Genomic DNA, 22,899 nt, shown 5'->3' with positions numbered 1-22,899 from the left:
AGATAAAGGATTTTTCGATATTAAATGATTTTCGGATCTCGGATGATATTCTAATTACATACAATATCTATATATAGTACAAAAGATCCCGTAGATTACGGAGGAACTTTCGGAAGTTGTCAGGCAAAGTGTACAGTAACAGATACGCTAAGATATGAATTAACAGACATGCCAAGATATGAATTTGTCTATACACTATCTATGCAACTAAGGCAGTAAGACGTGTCTAGACTAAGGAATGATAAGCAGTTAATTTCGTAAGGATGATAAGCATATAGTTTCCGACAAGAAATGATATGCAAAACTTATAATAGGCAACTAAGGTCGAAGTCCAGACTTGCTAAGGCATCCTATCAACTATCAGTTAGGCATACTAAGGCAAGACCTGGTTCGCTAAGACCACCGCTCTGATACCAACTGAAGTGACCCGCCTAGATCCATATGGACGAATACATCAACATCTGGTCCCAGTGCGAGGTACTGACGAACGACTCCAAGTAAAGTCTTTATAATGAGCAAATGCACAGCGGAAGATTTCTTTAATACCTGATAATAAACATGCTTTAAAGTGTCAACCAAAAGGTTGGTGAGTTCATTAGTTTATCGTAAACAATAAAATTCATCATTTTAATAGACCACAAGATACTCATAAATAGAAAACAATTTGTGCATGTCTATTCCTGCTGTAAAATCATTCATATGAAGAACACCAGAACCTTTCAAACAACTCACAAACGGTAGCTAATGCGTCGTGCAATGCAAAAATTTCTCACCGAGGTAGTTAATACAATATAATTCTTACAACGGGGGCTAATGCGTACGCAATGCAAAATCATCCCTCCGAGGGTAGCTGAAACGGGGCCTAATGCGTACGCAATGCAAAATCATCCCTCCATTACCAACTACAAAGTCGACTATAATACAATACAATACATCGGGAGCTAATGCATCGTGCAATGCAAAAATTTCTCACCGAAGGTAGCTAAACGGTAGCTAATGCATCGTGCAATGCAAAAATTTCTCGCCGATAATAGCTAGTGCAATCTTTATAGAAATCGAACCTCTGAATCCAAATAATTCTATCATAGAATGTAGTTCAAGTATTTGTGTCTATTTCGTCAAGCATTTATAAAAGCGCATGTATTCTCAGTCCCAAAAATGTAAAGAGTAAAAGGGAGTCAAATGAACTCACGCATATAAATCATGTAAAACAGTTATTAAAACTTTGCATGTATTCTCAGCCCAAAAATGTAAAAGTAAAAGGGAGCAAATGAAACTCACGCATATAAATCATGTAAAACAATTATTAAAACTTTGCATGTATTCTCAGCCCAAAAATGTAAAAGTAAAAGGGAGCAAATGAAACTCACCTAATGTATTTTGTAGTAAAAATACATATGAAGACATTGAACAAGTAAAAGGTTGGCCTCGGATTCACGAACCTAAATTAATTATATATATATTTATTTGTTGGTTAATATTTGTGTAACAAATTAAGTCAGGTCATAGTGTACCACAATCCTAATGCTCGAGACTAATATGCAACAGTTAACAAAAGTTAATTTGACTCAAAGTGGTTTCCAAAATTCATACACGATTATTATATAGTTTAAATATCGTCGTTTTATATTTTTAAATATTTTTAAAAGATTTTATTAGAGTAAATAATATAATTCATTTATTATAATAAAAATATACTTTTATATATCTTAAGTAATAAAATTTACAGAGTTCATTTAATATAAAAAAAATAATATGATAGGTAGTATTAATGTAATTATATTATACTTAGTAAAATATTTTTGTATTACATATTTATTTGATAAAATATTATCGATAATAATAGTGAGTAAAAGTTGTATTATTTTGTAATAATAATTGTTATTATCCTATTAATAAAAATTATTAATTTTTATATTTACTAAAAATGATATTATGAATAAATGATAATTCTAATTCATGATAACAATAAAATTTATATTAACAATGATGTTCCTTTTAAAAAAAATAACTTTTGTAAAAAAATGATATTTTTAATATTAATAATACTTTTAATAATAATAGTGATGAAAAACGATAGTTTTATCTAAATCAATATCTTACAATATTTTAAATTTCATCATGATACCCATACTCATTATTTCCTAATCGGTTCGTTTAATGGATTTTTAATCGCCTTTTATATCGCGTTCATGATAATAATAGTAATCATACTAGTTAGGTGTTACTAATATTAGTTTTAATTATAATAATACTAATGATAATAAATGTTATGATAATATTAATAACTATTTTAATGATAATAATAATAATACAAATTATAACTTTAATGATAACAACGATAGTAATAATAATAAAAATAACAATTTTTAATGATAATACCTTTTATTGATAATGATAATAATAATAATAATAATAATAATAATAATAATAATAATAATAATAATAATAATAATAATAATAATAATAATTAGATAAAAACTATAACGACGATAATAATAATCATTTTTAATAATAATACAAAAATTCAATTGACTATAACTTCTAATCCGTTCATCAAAACCATTCGGTATCTAAAGGAAAAGTTCTTAATTTTTCGCTAGCTTTCCAAGGACATGCATATCTTATACCTTATCTCAATCGCAGGTGTAACTAATTCAAGATTCAACATAACCTATCTAATGGCAATATCAAAAGTACGAGCATGCATAATCCTATATTCTCGAGCACTAGTCAGGGATACACTATTAGTACGTAAAAATTAATTTACGAGTACTCACGTATCAATATTGAGATTCAATATTGCAGGAAAAATACGTAGACGCAACGGAGACGATAACTACCAAATTGACCTCACGAGCATACCCATGAACCATACTCATCACCTCCATAGCTATAACACATAATTTCCTTAGCCCTATCCTACTCGCACACCAGTTTTGAAAACTTGTTTCAGATTTCACGAGCAGCACTCCATCGTAGTATTTATATGTATAATACTAATAATAATACTCCTAATAATATTAATAATAATAATAATAATAAGATTAATAATAATAATAATAATAATAATAATAATAATAATAATAATAATAATAATAATAATAATATGTAAGTGTATGTGTGTGCGTGTGAGGAATGAAATGAATCAGAGACAGAACTCGTCGAGCTTTAAACAACTTTCCTCACCAAACCCCCCCATGCGATCGCATGGGGGCTCCTTGATATATTCATGCGACCGCATGGTCACTAAAGGCAGCTCAACATTGTCCAATCCCCATTGCCGACACTCGTATACAATTTATTTAATATATTAATTATAAATTATTATTTAATCTATATAATTAATTATATATTATATTATATTTACGTGCATGGTAAAAATGTAATTTTTACAAAAATGACACGGACGTGGTCTCACGACTCATGTACCACTTTCGGTTTTTCGAGCGCACTTTCGTACGTTTAGAAAACTAGCCTGCGACGTGTACCTTTAGTAATAGTTTGATTTATTCATCAAAAAATTACTTTGTAAAAATGTATCTTATAAAATTTGAGCGTCGTGGTCATTTGCTTCTATAAATCAGTGACTCGTTGTTTACCAAAATATTTTATTTTAAATTAATACGTTTTATGACGAGATTAAAATATATATATATATATATATATATATATATATATATATATATATATATACCTTTTTAGAAATATAAATTTTGTATCCAAAATCTTTCATCTAACAATATAACATTTAGTTTTTCAAAACTATTTATTTTTCAAAGTTTATTTTCATTTCATTTAGGAAAATAGTTTAACGCGTAACGTTTTTATTGTAAGAATTTAAGTAGATACAATTAATTTATGTACTAATCGTTTTAAATATCAATTGCGTCACTAGGCGAGTGTTACTACCGTGTACTTCATTTGAAAACATATATATTTAATGAACACGTTTTAAATACACGTTACAATCAATATTCCAACTTACGTCTATTTAATCAAAGATAGTTTAGATAGACAAGTTCTATTATATCAAAAAGTGTTTTCGTAAAGTTGAAAATTACATAAATTGATTACTACGAAATTCCATCGATAAACGTATGGGACCAAATACTATTATGTAAAGTATTTATACGTAATGCTTTGTTCAAGTTATAATATATACACATATTCATATATAATCATTTACGTTCATTTAATGGTTCTTGAATCATGGGAATTTGGTCGAGGTTAAATGAATGTATGAACACAGTTTAAGATCCTTGAGATTTAACTTAACAACTTTGCTTATCGTGTCAGAGTAATATAAAGATTAAAGTTTAAATTTGGTCGGAAATTTTCGGATCGTCACAATTTTGCCTTGTAAACAAGATTCACATACATCAAACGAGTCTAGTTCATTTGATTTCAAAAGTCCATTCTTTTGAAGTGTATGCATTCGATTCTTGTTTATGTGACCAAGGCGACAATGCCATAAGTAGGAATCACTCAAATCCCTTTTGAGTTTCTTGGTTTTTGCATGGTATATTGAGCTATTGTATGACGTGTCATCATGAACCAATTCATAAATACCATTCGAAGGCGAAGCCTTAAAATAGAACACATTATCTAAAGAAACATGGATATCATCATCAATAAAATTGAAATCAAAACCACATTGTCTTAAACGGGAAATAGAAATAATGTTTCGAGTCAAATCAGGAGCATACAAAACATTTTTCAAAACAAGCTCCAAACCAGTTTGTAGCTTCAAAACAAAGTCTCCTTGAGCTTCTACGTGCACCTTTGCACCATTTCCCATGAAGAGACTTGTTGTTCCCGCATCTTGTTTACTTCTTTTGAACCCCTGCAAAGAATTGCAAATATGAGTTCCACATCCTGTGTCTAATACCCATGTATTAGAAGAAGTAATACTTAGCTCAATGTATACCATATATACATTACCTAAGGTTTGCCCTGCATCCCTCTTTTCTTTCAACTCCTTCAGGTAGATCGGGCAGTTGCGTTTCCAGTGACCCATCTCACCGCAACCAAAGCACGGATCTTCCTTGGGGTTAGCTTGACCGGCAACCTTTTGCTTCTTGTTTTTGTTGGTTGGGGTAACCATCTTCCCTTTTCCCTTGCCCTTGCCATGGTAGGCGGGTCCTTTCTTCTTGGCCACCTTTGGCTTAGAAGTGGAATTATTCTTAGACCCGCCTTCATTGATCATAAGCACGGGTGAAGCCCTTTTACCCATGCTTGATTCGGCCGTCCTAAGCATGGCATGCAATTCGCCAATGCTCTTATCCCAACCATTCATGTTGTAATTCAACACGAATGTGTCAAACCTTTTTGACAAAGAGTTGAGGATAAGGTCCGTGGCTAATTCATTAGACACGTTACAGTTTAGACGTTGCAATCGATCAATTAGGCTTTTCATCTTAAGAACATAGGATGAGACGGATTGGGAGTCATCCATTCGACAAGCATGAAGCGCTCGAACCGTTTTGAAGCGCTCAATACGAGCTTGTTGAAGGAACATCTCCTTCAACTGAGTAATCATCTCGTATGCTCCATGATGCTCAAAGTCCTTTTGGAGATCGGGGATCATGGTCCCAAGCATAAGGCAAGAAACTTGCACCGAATCGGCGCAATATTTCTCCCAATATGCCATACCCTCGACATCATCCTCCTCGGGTTGATCGGGAATGGGGTCTTCCAACACATACGCTCTATCCTCAAGTTTGAGGACAATCCTTAGATTGCGGTACCAATCCATAAAGTTCGTATGGTTGAGTTTTTCCTTTTCGAGGATGGACCTCAATGATAGGTTATTAAAGTTGATTGGTGCGTTTGGAATGTTGTTGTTATTGGCGGCCATCTACAAAATTTAACAAAGTTTTTTTAAGTATTAATTTTAATTTAACAATCAATACCCTTTTAAATTCAATTGATATATTAAATTCTAGAATCCAACGGTAAATCAAATTTCAGTTAGGTGACCTTTATCCCGTTATTTGATTTAGCTAGGTAGTCTTAAATTGACAATTGCAATCCATTTGCAACTTCTAGAGCATGGGATCATACAATCCTTTTGTATGGCATATTTATCCCATCAACGCCTATTTGTTTCTCATGCTTCGGTGACCCTAAGTTCATGATTTCAAATAAAGTCGTCCTACTTGTGTAAACGTGTAAACTTAACATACAAGTGGTTAGGTGACCTTTATCCCACGAGCATGTCAAATTTACCTTAATCATGTTAGTTTGCTTATAACGGTTAGGTGACCTTTATCCCATCATTAGTTCCCTAACATGTCTAAGTGTTTACACAAATGGATGGCGTTTAACTTGTTTGTCTTGTTAACCTAGTGTAAAAGGGATTTAAGTTTTCATTATTTCTAGTTTAAGAAAACTTTTATACCATACACCAACATGCATTTAGTGTATAGTACATATGAAAATACATTTTCATGTCATGTAATAAAGCCAATTTCATTACTTTGATATAAACCATTTTATATGTGTAATCCTTTTCTTGTTCTTAATAACCATTTATTAATGTCCTTTTGTCATTTCAATTTAACCATTTAAATGTCGTTTTGCTTGTTGTTAACAACGTCTAATTTAACCAATTAAATTTTTAGTTTGTTTGCTGTTAACTTGTGTGATTAATTTGTAGCAACCAAACATACAATCCATAATCAAACAAACAACCATGCATGCAAAATAATATGTTCACAATCAAGCCTTTTGGTAGACATTTGTTTAGCCGAAAACAAATGCCACCGATTAAGGGTTATAACACTAAGTAGGAGGTTTCAAATCTCCCACTTAATCTTGCATCTTCCTTGTCTTCATCTTGCATCTTCATTTTTACAAAATATATCCTAATACATTTTTCTAAAAAATGAAATTACAACCTAATCTATTTTACATGCCAAATATAAAATAAATTACATAACCAAAATTAATATTACAAACCAAATGAAGAATTAATATTACAAACCAAATTGATGAATATAACAACCATATTGAAAGATTAACAAATCAACCAAACAAATATTCATTCAAACATAAGGTCAAGGCATTGATTGTGAACATTAGTATATCAACAAAATGACCAAAATGGAAGAACCCGAAACCCATTTTGGGTCTTAAAAAATTCGGCCAAACTCCTCTACCCTCCCAAACCCGAAAATTTTTGCATTCCATTTTCATGCATGTACTTGGAATGTAAATATAGTGGGTTTAAAGACCATATCTAAGAAGCATATTTCATAGACTTCGGCTCTAGATACCATTGATGGAATTCAACATAACAACATGTTCTTAGAGTTTACATAATCACAAAACAAATTTTATGAATATTAAAGCAAGCGGAAGCATAACAATTAAGAAAACAAGTTTATATGTTAAACCATTTTATTTGAATTCCATGAAGATATCAAGTCATGAATATATACTTACATATATTAACAAGGAGAGTAGAGATTATACCTCCTCAAGCAAGTTGAGGGTTGTTCACAAATGAGCAAGATGATGATGAAGATGATGGAAAGAGAGCTTCTAACTTGAAGCCTCAAGCAAGTAATACCCCAAGCAATTAACCCCAACACCTTTCACTATAGTTAGGATTTTATTTGACACTTGATATGAGCTTGAAAAACAATTTTAGAACTCCCTTTGAGTCCCTAAAGAGTCACGGCCAGCAGCAACAGCAGAATACCTTTGTGCAGTTTTTTTTTCAAGCTTAAATGTGTAGTTACACTTGAGAGAATAATTCAAACTTTGGTCCAAGAGTTGTGCATGCACCTTAGGACTTGTGTAGTCTTAAAAGTAATAAATAAGACCAAGCATGGGAGTGTCTTGGAGTCCCAAAAACTGCCCATCATCTTTATATTTTATAACAAGATTTTCTTTTATAAAATTTGTAACAATTTTATAAAACTTGTATAAAATAGACATGTATTTGTTACTTGCAATAATTTTATAAACCATTTTATAAAATATAACACAACATAATTGTTTGAACCTATAAATAATTACATATAAATTATCCAAATAATTTATTCCAAGTGATGATATTTTAGAAAACCGATTTTCTAAAGTTCAAGTGTCGCATATTTATTTAAGAAATCCAACCGTTAAAATAAATACATATAAAGTGTTGGTAAGCTTGTTATTGGGTATAACCCGACTTGGATTATAACATATTAGCCACATTAATTTAATATGTCTCTTGGGCATACGAAATAGTTTCACACTCAACCTCGTATGCTAGGTTGTTGGTGGACTCTCAAATCGTCCACCCTGTCGGAATCGAAACGATACCGGTGTGGGTTATCCACGACTAAGCGTCGGAGGTCCAAATGTTGTTAGTCCTTAAATCCTACTATGCACTCAAGCGTAAGTTCACCTTAACCCCGTGAAAATATGCTTGATCATTTGGCACCATCCGCGGGACCGGTTATATGAAACAAAGAAGATTGGAATTTATGTTGTGTATGATTTATTGTACGTATCTTTTTTCCGTAAAACTTTTTTGTTTAACTAATCGGTCACTTTCAGGTTTTTAATTGTTAGCAAGAATGTGATGCCCCGTACAAAACCATCGTGTACGGATCATCAACGACAGGATCATTACAAGGTCAAACACTATATGCTATTTCAAAATACATTTGCATTCATGATAAAAGGTGACGTCATAACTAACGTCGAATGTTTTACATCAAAAGTATGCTTCTATGAATAGAAGCAATTAATAATTGTACGTGACCCCAATGGTCGTTACAAATCATAGTTTCAAAAGTAATAATGTTTATGAATGCAAGATAAACGTTCATGCGGTGACATCTCTAAGGCAGCGGGTGTCTACAGCAAGACTAGTACAACAGCGGAAGCAAGCAAACCTTAAGCACCTGAGAAATACATGCTTAAAACGTCAACACGAATGTTGGTGAGCTATAGTTTTAGTATAACAGTAATGTAAGGTAGGCCACGAGATTTCAGTGCTACAAAGAGCGTTTCAAAACAGTATGAAAAGTATATGCATAACCGTGGGCACTTGGTAACTAACTTAACGTTTATACCCCCTGAAAGTACACTTGGAAAGTGCGTATGTATACGAAGTATTAAACACTCGTTAAATGCTAGCGCTACTAGCCCGAGTGGGGATGTCAAACCCTATGGATCCATATCTAAGATTCGCGTTCACCGGTTCAAAAACCAATGACTAAACGTTACCGAGCTAAAGGGAATGTTTATGCCGTTGTATAACCCACACATATATAAAGTTTAAGTACTCGTGCCTAGTATGTAAAACGTAAAATGCGCAAGTATTCTCAGTTCCCAAAAAATTAGTTAAAGTAAAAAGGGATGCTATAACTCACAATGATAAAGTAGCGGTTAAGTATGACTCGGGAAAGTAAGCAAGTAATGAAGGTTGTCCAAACAGGTCCTCAACCTAAGTCAAATAGTACTAAGTCAGTAAATCGTCCGAATAGGTTTAAAAGTATGTAAATAAGGTCTTAAAGGTCATCATCATTCATCATCAAACAAAAGGTGTAAAGTAAGTTTCGTTTATGAAAGTAGTTTAAAACAAAGGCTGACTTCGGTCAGTCACCACGGCCTCTAACCTTACTGAAATAAGGTGAGAACAGTGGCCATGGCTCCGTATATGAGTCCTTTAGTTGTGGTAAAAATTCCAGAAGCAAACTCGTCTTCGTTTGACCGTGGCGACGGTTTAAGTGCGAGTTGGTCAGAATTTTCTGCACAACGTTAAAAGGACATAGGTGCGTTCGGAGGGCCATAAATCCTAAACCGTAACTCGGATTAAGACGAGTCCTATATGAAAAGTTATCTACTCGAACAGAGATATCTGAAAATAATAGTTACAGTAGCCCAGGTCGTACGGGTCAGACACAGTAACAGTAAAACAGTAGGTCAGTGGGTTCCGGTGGTTCTTGGTATTCGATGCTTATCGCGGTTCTCATCCTTGATGCATATAGCTTCAAGTGTACAACTCGTTGATGTGTTTGCATCATCTTAACCAAGGTTTGACCATAATAACACTTGTGTAAGTCTAAGACATGTAGCACAACTCATTTAAGTGTTGCAAGTTGCTTGATGAACCAAAGTTACATCAAGGTCTTAGATCTAACACTTACATGAACTTTAAAACTAATAATAAGTTACAAACTTGAAAGTAAACTCATGAAATCAAGATCTTGAGTTGTAGAACATAGTTCTTTAGTTTGATCTTGAAGATCCAAGACTCAAAAGTCTAGATCTAAAGTTATTAAGTTAAACCCTAAGTAACAACACTTGCATCTTTACTTTCATGAAACCATAAGTTACAAAACTTAGATTATCATCTTGTAAAGTATATGTAAGCTTACAAGCTTTTGTTAATGACAAAATATGTAGACCATAAGCTATAGAACTTAGATCCATCACAAGTATATGAAGTTATAACTAAGGCGTTACACTTTCATGTTCTTGAAACTTTAAAGTTAACTTTTAGTTCCAAGAATTATGAGATCAAAGTTAACTAGTAACATTTGACCAATTTTAACCAACAACAATAAATTTAAAGTGCATAGTATGAAGTAATAAACTAATTTAAACAAGTAACAAGTTCATGGTGTTCATACTTTTAAAGATTCAAACCAAGGTTTGATCTTTAAGAAAGTAAACTTTAAAGTTTACCTCATGAATCACAAGTATACTTTCAACACATGAACTTTGATCTTTTAAATCTTTAAATGTAGAACATAAACTATAAAGTTTAATCCTTGTATGTTCTTGTTATGAACAAGATAAAGTGAAGAATCAAACTAGAAAGTTTGATCCTTGATAATAAGTAAGTAAGTAACAACAATAACTAATAAGTAAGTAAACAATAATCAAGAACAAGCAAAAGAATGATGATGATGGGTGTATATGCCACGTTTTTTACAAGAAAAGAAAGAAGAAGAACAAGCTCAAGTTGTTTACAAAGTAGAGAGAATTTGAGAGAAAATGAGAAGTAAGATTGTGTGTGTGAAAAAGTGAAGTGAAATGAGAGGATAAGTAACCAAAATTTGAAAGCAAAACCACCCTCCCCACCACTTGATGTTCACGGCCAAGAAGTCAAGGGGAAGAGCAAGATCCACAAGTTTATTGCATGTAAAGACTTAAAAGTTGGATATAAGGTGTGTTTTTATGGGAACTAGTTGTAAGTGTCATGTAACTTGATTCTTTATGCACTAAACTAACTAGTTGTAACCTAATGTGATACTTACATATTTAGATGGGCTAACTAGTTCATAAAAGATGTAGGGTGGGCTTATAAGTCCATATTCAAGAGTCCATTAACATTAAACAAGCCCAAGTTCAAGTAATTAATAAGTAAGTCCTATTAAAAGCCCAAGTAACTAACTAATAACCATAGTTAATTAAAATGATTAATAAAATTAATCATGAATGTAAATAATGCTTGAAAATATTATTCGTGTGATGTACGTGTGTCACAAAGACGTTTCGGGCATTTAAAGTCAAGTATGAACAATCAAAGTAACAAGTAAATGTAATAACATACATTCGTTTAATCACAAGTATTAATAATAATAATTATTAATAAATAAACGTTGGAAAAACCAGGGTCGTTACATTACCCACCTGTTAAAGAAAATTTCGTCCCGAAATTTTAAGCTGAGGTAGATGGAGGAGTCGGGAAAAGGTGAGGATACTTCTGCATCATTTGATCCTCTCGTTCCCAAGTAAACTCAGGTCCTCGTTTGGCATTCCATCGCACTCGGACGATCGGAATCTTGTTGCGTTTCAAAGTTTTGATCTCACGATCCATAATCTCAACTGGTTCTTCCACAAAGTGGAGTTTGTCGTCAATTGTAAGTTCTTCCAATGGTATGATAAGTTCGGGTGCAGCAAGACACTTCTTCAAGTTTGACACGTGGAAGGTAGGATGAACTGAGCTCAATTGTGCTGGTAGATCCAAACGGTAAGCAACGGGTCCAACACGTTCCAAGATTTCAAAAGGACCAATGTATCGTGGGTTCAACTTTCCACGTTTTCCAAATCGGATCACACCTTTCCAAGGTGCAACCTTCAACATTACATGATCACCAACGTTGAATTCAAAGTCTTTACGTTTACGGTCAGCATAACTCTTTTGTCGATCACGGGCAGTCTTAAGTCTCGCTTGAATCTGAGCAATCTTTTCCGTTGTTTCGTGGACTACCTCGGGTCCGGTAATTTGCTTTTCGCCTACTTCGGCCCAACAAATAGGAGATCGGCACTTGCGGCCATACAACGCTTCAAAAGGTGCAGCATTAATGCTTGAATGATAACTGTTGTTGTACGAGAATTCGGCTAATGGCAAATGCCTTTCCCAGGCCTTTCCGAAATCAATAATACATGCACGCAACATGTCTTCCAAAGTCTGAATCGTTCGTTCACTTTGCCCGTCGGCCTGTGGGTGATAAGCAGTACTCATGTCGAGACGGGTTCCCATGGCTTCTTGCAAAGAACGCCAAAATCTAGAAGCAAAACGGGGATCGCGATCTGAGATGATCGACAAAGGTACACCATGACGAGATACAACCTCTTTGATGTATAGTTGAGCAAGTCTCTCCATCGTATCTGTTTCCTTCATCGCTAGGAAGTGTGCAGATTTGGTAAGACGGTCAACAATAACCCAAATGGTATCGTATCCGCCCACCGTCTTTGGTAGCTTAGTGATGAAATCCATTGTTATCCTTTCCCACTTCCATTGTGGGATTTCCGGTTGTTGAAGTAATCCAGAAGGTCTTTGATGCTCAGCCTTAACTTTCGAGCAAGTTAAACACTTACCAACATAAGTTGCAACGTCCTTCTTAAGATTCGGCCACCAATACTGTTCCTTAAGATCGTGGTACATCTTTCCCGCCCCGGGGTGAATCGAATACCTCGATTTGTGGGCTTCATCTAATATAAGGTTCCGTAGATCTCCATAACGAGGTACCCAAATTCTTCCGGCATAGCATCGGAGTCCAGACTCCCTAACCTCGAATCGAGAAACAAGTATGTTCAAATGTTCGCGAGATATATTCTCCTTCTTGAGAGCCTCATCCTGGGCTACTCGGATCTGGCTGTTGAGGTTCGAATGGATGGTGATGTTCAGAGCCCTAACACGAAGAGGTGCCGTCCTCTCCTTTCGGCTCAAAGCGTCAGCTACAACATTGGCCTTGCCAGGGTGATAACGAAGTTCACAATCGTAGTCGTTTAGCGTCTCGATCCATCGACGCTGTCTCATATTCAGTTGCTTCTGATCGAAGATGTGCTGGAGACTCTTGTGATCGGTGAAGATAGTACTTTTCGTTCCATACAAATAGTGTCTCCACAATTTGAGCGCAAAGACAACGGCTCCAAGTTCTAGATCGTGGGTAGTGTAGTTCCGTTCGTGAATCTTCAGTTGACGAGAAGCGTAGGCAATAACCTTTGATCTTTGCATCAGTACACAACCAAAACCACTCTTCGATGCATCACAATAAACAACAAAGTCGTCACTGCCCTCAGGAAGTGATAGGATAGGTGCGGAGGTCAACTTCTTCTTCAAGGTTTGAAATGCAGATTCTTGTTCGTTTCCCCATATGAATTTCTTCCCTTTGTGAGTCAGTGCGGTCAAAGGACGTGCAATCAGAGAGAAACCTTCAATAAACCTTCGGTAGTAACCGGCGAGACCTAGAAATTGGCGAATGTGCGTCGGAGTAGTGGGGGTCTCCCACTTGCTGATAGCTTCAATCTTGGCGGGATCAACTATGATACCCTGGTCGCTCACAACGTGACCCAAAAATTGGACTTTCTTCAACCAAAATTCAAACTTGGAGAATTTGGAGTAAAGTTGCTCTTGTCTCAAGAGTTCAAGTACTAATCGGAGGTGTTGCTCATGCTCTTCTTCGCTCTTAGAGTAGATGAGGATATCATCTATGAAGACAATAACGAACTTATCCAAGTACGGCTTGCAGACACGATTCATGAGGTCCATGAACACGGCAGGTGCGTTGGTCAAACCGAATGGCATCACGAGAAACTCATAATGACCATAACGGGTTCTGAATGCAGTCTTCATCACATCACTTTCCTTCACCCTCAACTGGTGATAACCGGATCGCAAATCGATCTTTGAGTAAACGCTCGATCCTTGTAGTTGGTCAAAAAGATCGTCAATTCTGGGAAGAGGATACCGATTCTTGATCGTCAATTTGTTGAGTTCACGGTAGTCGATACACATGCGGAATGATCCGTCCTTCTTTTTCACAAATAAAACAGGTGCGCCCAAGGCGAGAAACTTGGTTGGATAAATCCACGGTCTAGCAGTTCTTGTAATTGGCTCTGCAACTCTTGCATCTCAGAAAGTGCGAGTCGGTAAGGTGCGCGAGCTACAGGTGCAGCTCCTGGTACTAAATCGATTTGAAACTCTACTGCTCTCGGCGGCGGTAATCCAGGCAATTCTTCAGGGAAGACATCGGAAAATTCGTTCGCAATTCGAACATCGTTCACGCTCTTCACCTCGGTTTCTACCGTTTTCACATGCGCTAGGACAGCAAAACGTCCCTTCTTCATAATCTTTTGCGCTTTCACGCAACTAATGAGGTTCAGCTTCGAGGTACATTGTAATGACCCTAACTTTTCCATGATTATATATTATATGAGATTAATATTTACATGAATAAATGTTTCCAACATGTTAAGCAATCAAACTTGTTAAGACTTGGTTAATTAAAATGGAATTTATGTAAACGTTTGACCACCCAGTTTGACCGATGATTCATGAACGTATGAACTTTTATATGACATAATTAAATATATATGGTTATATATATATGTTTAATAGCTTATAATGATAATCAAGTATCTCATTAAGTATATTAACAATGAACTATATACATAAAATGAGACTACTAACTTAAGGGTTTCGAAACAATATATATATAACGATTATCGATGTAATAACGTCTTAATACTTATGAATCATACTAAGATATATTAATACACTATGTTAACATGATAAAATGATAATTCATTATCTCATTAAGTATAATAACAATGAATTAATTACATTTAACAAGATCGTTAACTTAAAGGTTTCAAAACAACACTTACATATAACGACTAACGATGACTTAACGACTCAGTTAAAATGTATATACATGTAGTGTATTTAGATGTATTAGTACACTTTTGAAAGACTTCAAGACACATATCAAAGTACTTCTACTTAACAAAAATGCTTACAATTACATCCTCATTCGTTTTCATCAACAATTTCATTCGTATGCACCCGTATTCGTACACGTACAATACACAGCTTCTAGATGTATTTACTATTGATCTATACCAATAAAAATCTGCTCCTTAGCATCCCTAAATGATTAACCAACATGTGGAACCAACCATTTGTCAACTAGCATGAATTATTTAGCAAGAAAACAAACTTAAGAATCTTTTCTTTCTTTATAACAACTAAAAACGTTTTTATGAATTCACACCATTTTTCCATTCCATTTTCTCATTCTTACACTCCAAATTCTCTCTCAAAATACTCCTAATATCATACTTGATCATCTCCAAGCATTTCCCCCATCTTATAGCTTCAATTACAAGCTATAATCATCATAAAAACAACCATTCAAAAACACTTCAAGAAATCTTTCAAGTTTGCTAGATTACTTCCAATCTTGCAAATCCATTTCAAGTGATCATCCAATCTCAAGAAGTCCTCACTTAATTCAGTAGGTTTTCATTCTAAATCAAAGGTAAGAATAATATACAAACTTTGGTTCAATTTCTATAACTATAACAATCTTATTTCAAGTGATGATCTTACTCGAACTTGTTTTCGTGTCATGATTTTGCTTCAAGAATTTTCAAGCCATCCAAGGATCCTTTGAAGCTAGATCTATTTTTCTCTTTTCTAGTAGGTTCATCCATAAAACTTGAGGTAGTAATCATGTTCATAACATCATTCGATTCATACATATAAAGCTATCTTATTCGAAGGTGTTTAAACTTGTAATCACTAGAACATAGTTTAGTTGATTCTAAACTTGTTCGCAAACAAAAGTTAATCCTTCTAACTTGACTTTTAAAATCAACTAAACACATGTTTTATATCTATATGATATGCTAACTTAATGATTTAAAACCTGGAAACACGAAAAACACCGTAAACCGGACATACGCCGTCGTAGTAACATCGCGGGCTGTTTTGGGTTGGATAATTAAAACCTATCTTAAACTTTGAATTAGAAGCTTGTATTCTGGGAAAATGATTTTTCATATGAACATGATAACGTGTCTAAAAATCATAGCTAAACTCAAAGTGGAAGTATGTTTTTAAAAATGGTCATCAAGATGTCGTTCTTTCGACGGAAATGACTACCTATTTCAAATCCGACTTGTAACCTGTAAATCCGACTATAAACCACCACTTTTTCAGTTTAGTTTCACAAAATTTAGTTCGTTCCGTAACCATAGCAATTTGAATCACTCAAAACGGAGTTGTAACGAAGAAATTATGGGCAAAACAATATTGGTTAGAATTCTACATTTTGAATACGGGATTTTTGTAAAAAAATCTATACTAACCATATCCTAGCTAACTTTGCTTGTATTATACATGTATTCATACATATTTCCTTGTACCATACTAGTCTTGGTTAATCGTAAGACACATGTACACAATACGTCGAGATAACTTCAAAGACAATAGTTGTACAGGGGGTCGTGATTAAACCTTAGACAATATATATACAATACGTCAGATAAATCGTAAGACACATGTACACAATACGTCGAGATAACTTCAAAGACAATAGTTGTACAGTGGGTCGTGATTGAGTCTTAGACATTATATATACAATTCGTCGGATAAATCGAAAGACACCATATACACAATACGTCGAGATGACTTCAAAGACAATAGCTGTATCGTGGGTCATGATTGATTCTTATACAATACGTGTATACTATGTGTTGAACTATATATGTACTACTAATTGTGAACTACTAACGTTGGACTGCTAACTTGACAACTTAAATCGTTAAAACGTAAATAAAAATATGATATGAATATATTTCTATCATATTTTGATATATATATATATATATATATATATATATATATATATATATATATATATATATATATATATATATATATATATATATATTTGTTATAGGTTTGTGAATCGACCCGTAGCCAAGTCTTATTTTCCGACGAAGTGAAAATACTTGAAAGTGAGTTATAGTCCCATTTTTAATCTAATAATTTTTGGGATGAGAATACATGCAGTTTTCTAAATGTTTTACGAAATAGACACAAGTGATCAAAATTACATTCTATGTTGAATTATCGAACCGAATATGCCCCTTTTTAGCTTGGTAGCCTAAGAATTGGTGTTTATGATAATTGCCACCAATTGACGCGAATCCTAAAGATAGATCTATTTGGCCCAACAAGCCTCATCTGAGTTACGGATGCTTTAGTACTTCGATTTATCATGTCCGATGTGAGTCCCGGAATGATGGGGATATTCTATATGCATCCTGTTAAGGTCGGTTACCAGGTGTTCATCATATGAATGATTTTTATGCAGATTGCATGTTATTGAGAAATGGAAATGAAAATCTTGTGGTCTATTATTATGATTTGATAAATATATAGAGTAAACCTATAACTCACCAACATTTTTGTTGACGTTTAAAGCATGTTTATTCTCAGGTGATTATTAAGAGCTTCCGCTGTTGCATGCTAAATTAAGGACAAAATATGGAGTCAGCATGCTTGTATAATATTGTTTAAAAACTGCATTCGAGAAACTTTCTTTATTGTAACATATTAATGTTGTAAACCATTATGTAATGGTAGTGTGTAAGCGTGATATTTTAGATTATCATTACTTGATAATCTTAGTGGTGTCCTTTAAACCTTTGTCGATAAAATAAAGGTTATGGTTTGTTTTAAAAATGAATGCAGTCTTTGAAAAACGTCTCATATAGAGGTCAAAACCTCGCAACGAAACCAATTAATATGAAACGTTTATAATCGATATGAACGGGACATTTCATACATCTCTCTCCATAGATGATCAGTGGCTCACCATCTCCGTGTGGTATACGAAGAGCTTTATCTCCACAGATAATGTCAGCCCTTATCTTGGTCAACCAATCCATACCGACGATCACGTCAAAACTTCCCAATTTGATAGGTATCAAATCAATCTCGAAATCTACACCAGCTATGTTGATAATAGCTCCTCGACTAATATGGTCAACTTTCTCAAGTTTTCCATTGGCTACTTCTACAAGCATACTTTCCTTTAAAGGAACTAGCGTCCAATTAATCTTATCGCAAAAGTCTCTACATACATAACTTCTATCGGCACCAGTATCAAATAGGACAGAAGCTAATAAGTTGTTGATAGTGAATATACCTGTCACCAAGTCGGGATTCTCGCGTGCATCCCTTGCATTAACGTTGAAAGCTCTACCTCGCGATGGTCCTCCGTCTTTTCGCTTGTTGGGGCATGCATTTCTAAAATGGCCCGTCTGTCCGCAATCATAGCACTTTTTCGGCCCATTGGTGTTCGGCTTCCCATTCAAAGTAGTGAGCTTGCAGTCCTTACCAACATGTCCAGTCCGTTGGCACTTTTCACAAACAACATTACAATACCCAGTATGGTGCTTGTAGCACCTCTTGCATTGTGGTAAGGTTCCCTTGTAGTTCGGGTTGGTGTTGGTGTTCGGATTGGGGTTTCCACCGTTGTTATTTCCTCTGAAACCCTCATGTCGTTTCGCCGGGTTTTGATCATAGTTCCTTCCCCTGTTGTTGTTGTTATTGTTGTTGTTGTGGTTATCCCATTTGCGCTTCTCGCAAGTACCCGCCTCAGACCTAGTTTTCTCCGGTTCGTCGATGGTGATTTGATTCATCAAAGTATGCGCCATGCGCATCGCTTCCGGGACATTGGGTGGCTTGGACGAGGTGAAGTTTCCCTTAATGCTCTTAGGAAGTCCCCAGAAGTACCTTTCCATTCGTTTGAACTCCGGTGTAACCATTGTCGGACACATCAGGGCTAGTTCCAAGAATCTCCTGTTGTAGCTATCCAGGTCGTTCCCAACGGCCTTTAACTGCATGAATTCGATCTCCATCTTTTGAATCTCGGTCCTAGGGCAATATTCCTCAATCAGGGCCCCTTTGAACTCCTCCCATGGAGTAGCAAACGCTTCATCAATACCTTTCGCTTGAGCCAACGTGTTCCACCACGTTAGCGCGCCATCAGACAGCGTGCATGTAGCAAACTTGGTTTTATTTTCCTCAGAACAGTTGCTAATTCGGAACACGGCTTCTAATTTTTCGAACCATCTAGTGAGACCAACTGGCCCCTCTGTTCCGCTAAAGCTGTGAGGTTTACAGCTCTGAAACTCTTTGTACGTGCACCCATTACGAATGGGCTGAATAACCGGTGGCGGTGGCGGTGGAGCTTGGGGTTGCATTTCTGCAATGGCTGCGGCTACCTTTTCGGCAATCATTTCCTCGATTTGAGCTGTGGTTGGTGCTGATCGTCCGTTGGCCATGATGTTCTAAACAAAAATTTTGACTCACGTCAAAATCCAGTATTCAAATAGTAATAATACAGTATATGGTAACCAACATGGAATCAACACATCACATGTTATTAAATAACGCATCTAGGTACAAATACCACAGAATCATCATACCGTAACGTAAATAGAACATCGTGCAAGAATTAAATAACGCAAGGTTCCATTCATTAATAATAACAAGTTACATACATCGGTATAAGTTCGTACAATACATAAGTGAAACATAAAACTACAACTAGATTACATAAAGAAATCTACTACAAAAGTCCTACGGTGAAGGTGGGTGTAGGATGTCCAATACATGGGACATCTGGTCCTCGAGCTCAGTTACCCGAGCACGGAGGATCTCCACCTCCCTTGTCAATTCCTCGACAGTGGGAGATGGTGGGGCAGGCGGTGCTGGTGGTGCAGGTGGTGCCGGTGGTGCAGACATTACATAACGAGGTGCAGATGTTCCGGCTCCAGAAATAGTCAGTACATAACGGGGTGCCTTACGCACTTGTGGGTCGGCAGGGTACGGCACAAGCCGCTTACGAGCAGTAACCCTACGACGCCGACCAAATGCGTCAGTGAAGGCTCGTCCTCCGTTGGTCCCCAGAATGATGGTACCGTCGAAGCGATACCGCTTCTTTGGCGGGGTGGAGGGTGGCTGTACAGGTGCATCAGGGTCCTCCTCGTCGGAGTCATCGACACTCGAGTCGTCTGCGGATGAATCATCGGATGAAGAATCATCTGAATCATGCGGTGGTGGCTGCACTGGTGGCTGAACTGGCTCTCCTCGAGCGGCCATCATCTGTCTGTACCTAGCGGGTCCGATCGGAATGAGACGTCCATCAGGGGCGCGTCGGCACCAATGGCGATACCGGTTACGGAACGGACCTTCCCCGAACTCCGCGGGAATCACAATCTCACCGGAGCGGGGCTGTGATCCTGAGGGTCCGGGAGCAGATGGAGCTGGAATCTCCGAAGGGTCCTGGGCTCCGCTAGAAGTAACCACTGGGGCAGGCGCCTGGCTGCTAGTCCCGGAAGATGAAGCGCCGGGGTCACTCGTGGGTAGCGGGATCGGTGTGTCGGCAGCAGCAGCAGTTGGGGTGGCTGACGAGTCTGAACTGCCCAAAACGATAGCAGGTGGAACATCCCACATCTGAACAAGGAAAAATAAATTTTTCCATGTCAGTAAGTCATAAAGCAAGCACGTATTAGGCCAACAGTTTAAATCATGTATAACAATAAGTAGCATGGCAATAATAACGAATCGTACAGAAGTAGCATGCAATCGAAAGCAAGTAATATCATGCAGTAGTGAAATCATGTAATAGTATACAACATATAGCAGTAGAAGTAAGCAGCAGCATGCAGTAGGTTCAGCAAAAACAAGTAAACTAGCAAGTTGTAGATTAGTCCTATTAGTGAATCCTACTCGGTCGGGTCTTGACTCACTAATGCATCCTAATTCCCTACAACCAATGCTCTGATACCATATGTGATGCCCCGTACAAAACCATCGTGTACGGATCATCAACGACAGGATCATTACAAGGTCAAACACTATATGCTATTTCAAAATACGTTTGCATTCATGATAAAAGGTGACGTCATAACTAACGTCGAATGTTTTACATCAAAAGTATGCTTCTATGAATAGAAGCAATTAATAATTGTACGTGACCCCAATGGTCGTTACAAATCATAGTTTCAAAAGTAATAATGTTTATGAATGCAAGATAAACTTTCATGCGGTGACATCTCTAAGGCAACGGGTGTCTACAGCAAGACTAGTACAACAGCGGAAGCAAGCAAACCTTAAGCACCTGAGAAATACATGCTTAAAACGTCAACACGAATGTTGGTGAGCTATAGTTTTAGTATAACAGTAATGTAAGGTAGGCCACGAGATTTCAGTGCTACAAAGAGCATTTCAAAACAGTATGAAAAGTATATGCATAACCGTGGGCACTTGGTAACTAACTTAACGTTTATACCCCCTGAAAGTACACTTGGCAAGTGCGTATGTATACGAAGTATTAAACACTCATTAAATGCTAGCGCTACTAGCCCGAGTGGGGATGTCAAACCCTATGGATCCATATCTAAGATTCGCGTTCACCGGTTCAAAAACCAATGACTAAACGTTACCGAGCTAAAGGGAATGTTTATGCCGTTGTATAACCCACACATATATAAAGTTTAAGTACTCGTGCCTAGTATGTAAAACGTAAAATGCGCAAGTATTCTCAGTTCCCAAAAAAATAGTTAAAGTAAAAAGGGATGCTATAACTCACAATGATAAAGTAGTGGTTAAGTATGACTCGGGAAAGTAAGCAAGTAATGAAGGTTGTCCAAACGGGTCCTCAACCTAAGTCAAATAGTACTAAGTCAGTAAATCGTCCGAATAGGTTTAAAAGTATGTAAATAAGGTCTTAAAGGTCATCATCATTCATCATCAAACAAAAGGTGTAAAGTAAGTTTCGTTTATGAAAGTTGTTTAAAACAAAGGCTGACTTCGGTCAGTCACCACGGCCTCTACCCTTACTGAAATAAGGTGAGACCAGTGGCCATGGCTCCGTATATGAGTCCTTTAGTTGTGGTAAAAATTCCAGAAGCAAACTCGTCTTCGTTTGACCGTGGCGATGGTTTAAGTGCGAGTTGGTCAGAATTTTCTGCACAACGTTAAAAGGACATAGGTGCGTTCGGAGGGCCATAAATCCTAAACCGTAACTCGGATTAAGACGAGTCCTATATGAAAAGTTATCTACTCGAACAGAGCTATCTGAAAATCATAGTTACAGTAGCCCAGGTCGTACGGGTCAGACACAGTAACAGTAAAACTGTAGGTCAGTGGGTTCCGGTGGTTCTTGGTATTCGATGCTTATCGCGGTTCTCATCCTTGATGCATATAGCTTCAAGTGTACAACTCGTTGATGTGTTTGCATCATCTTAACCAAGGTTTGACCATCATAACACTTGTGTAAGTCTAAGACATGTAGCACAACTCATTTAAGTGTTGCAAGTTGCTTGATGAACCAAAGTTACATCAAGGTCTTAGATCTAACACTTACATGAACTTTAAAACTAATAATAAGTTACAAACTTGAAAGTAAACTCATGAAATCAAGATCTTGAGTTGTAGAACATAGTTCTTTAGTTTGATCTTGAAGATCCAAGACTCAAAAGTCTAGATCTAAAGTTATTAAGTTAAACCCTAAGTAACAACACTTGCATCTTTACTTTCATGAAACCATAAGTTACAAAACTTAGATTATCATCTTGTAA

Source organism: Rutidosis leptorrhynchoides, chromosome 3, assembly GCF_046630445.1.
Source record: "Rutidosis leptorrhynchoides isolate AG116_Rl617_1_P2 chromosome 3, CSIRO_AGI_Rlap_v1, whole genome shotgun sequence".
Classification (NCBI taxonomy): Eukaryota; Viridiplantae; Streptophyta; class Magnoliopsida; order Asterales; family Asteraceae; genus Rutidosis; species Rutidosis leptorrhynchoides.
The sequence above is the reverse complement of the archived record's forward strand: the minus strand, read 5'-3'. Positions refer to the sequence as shown.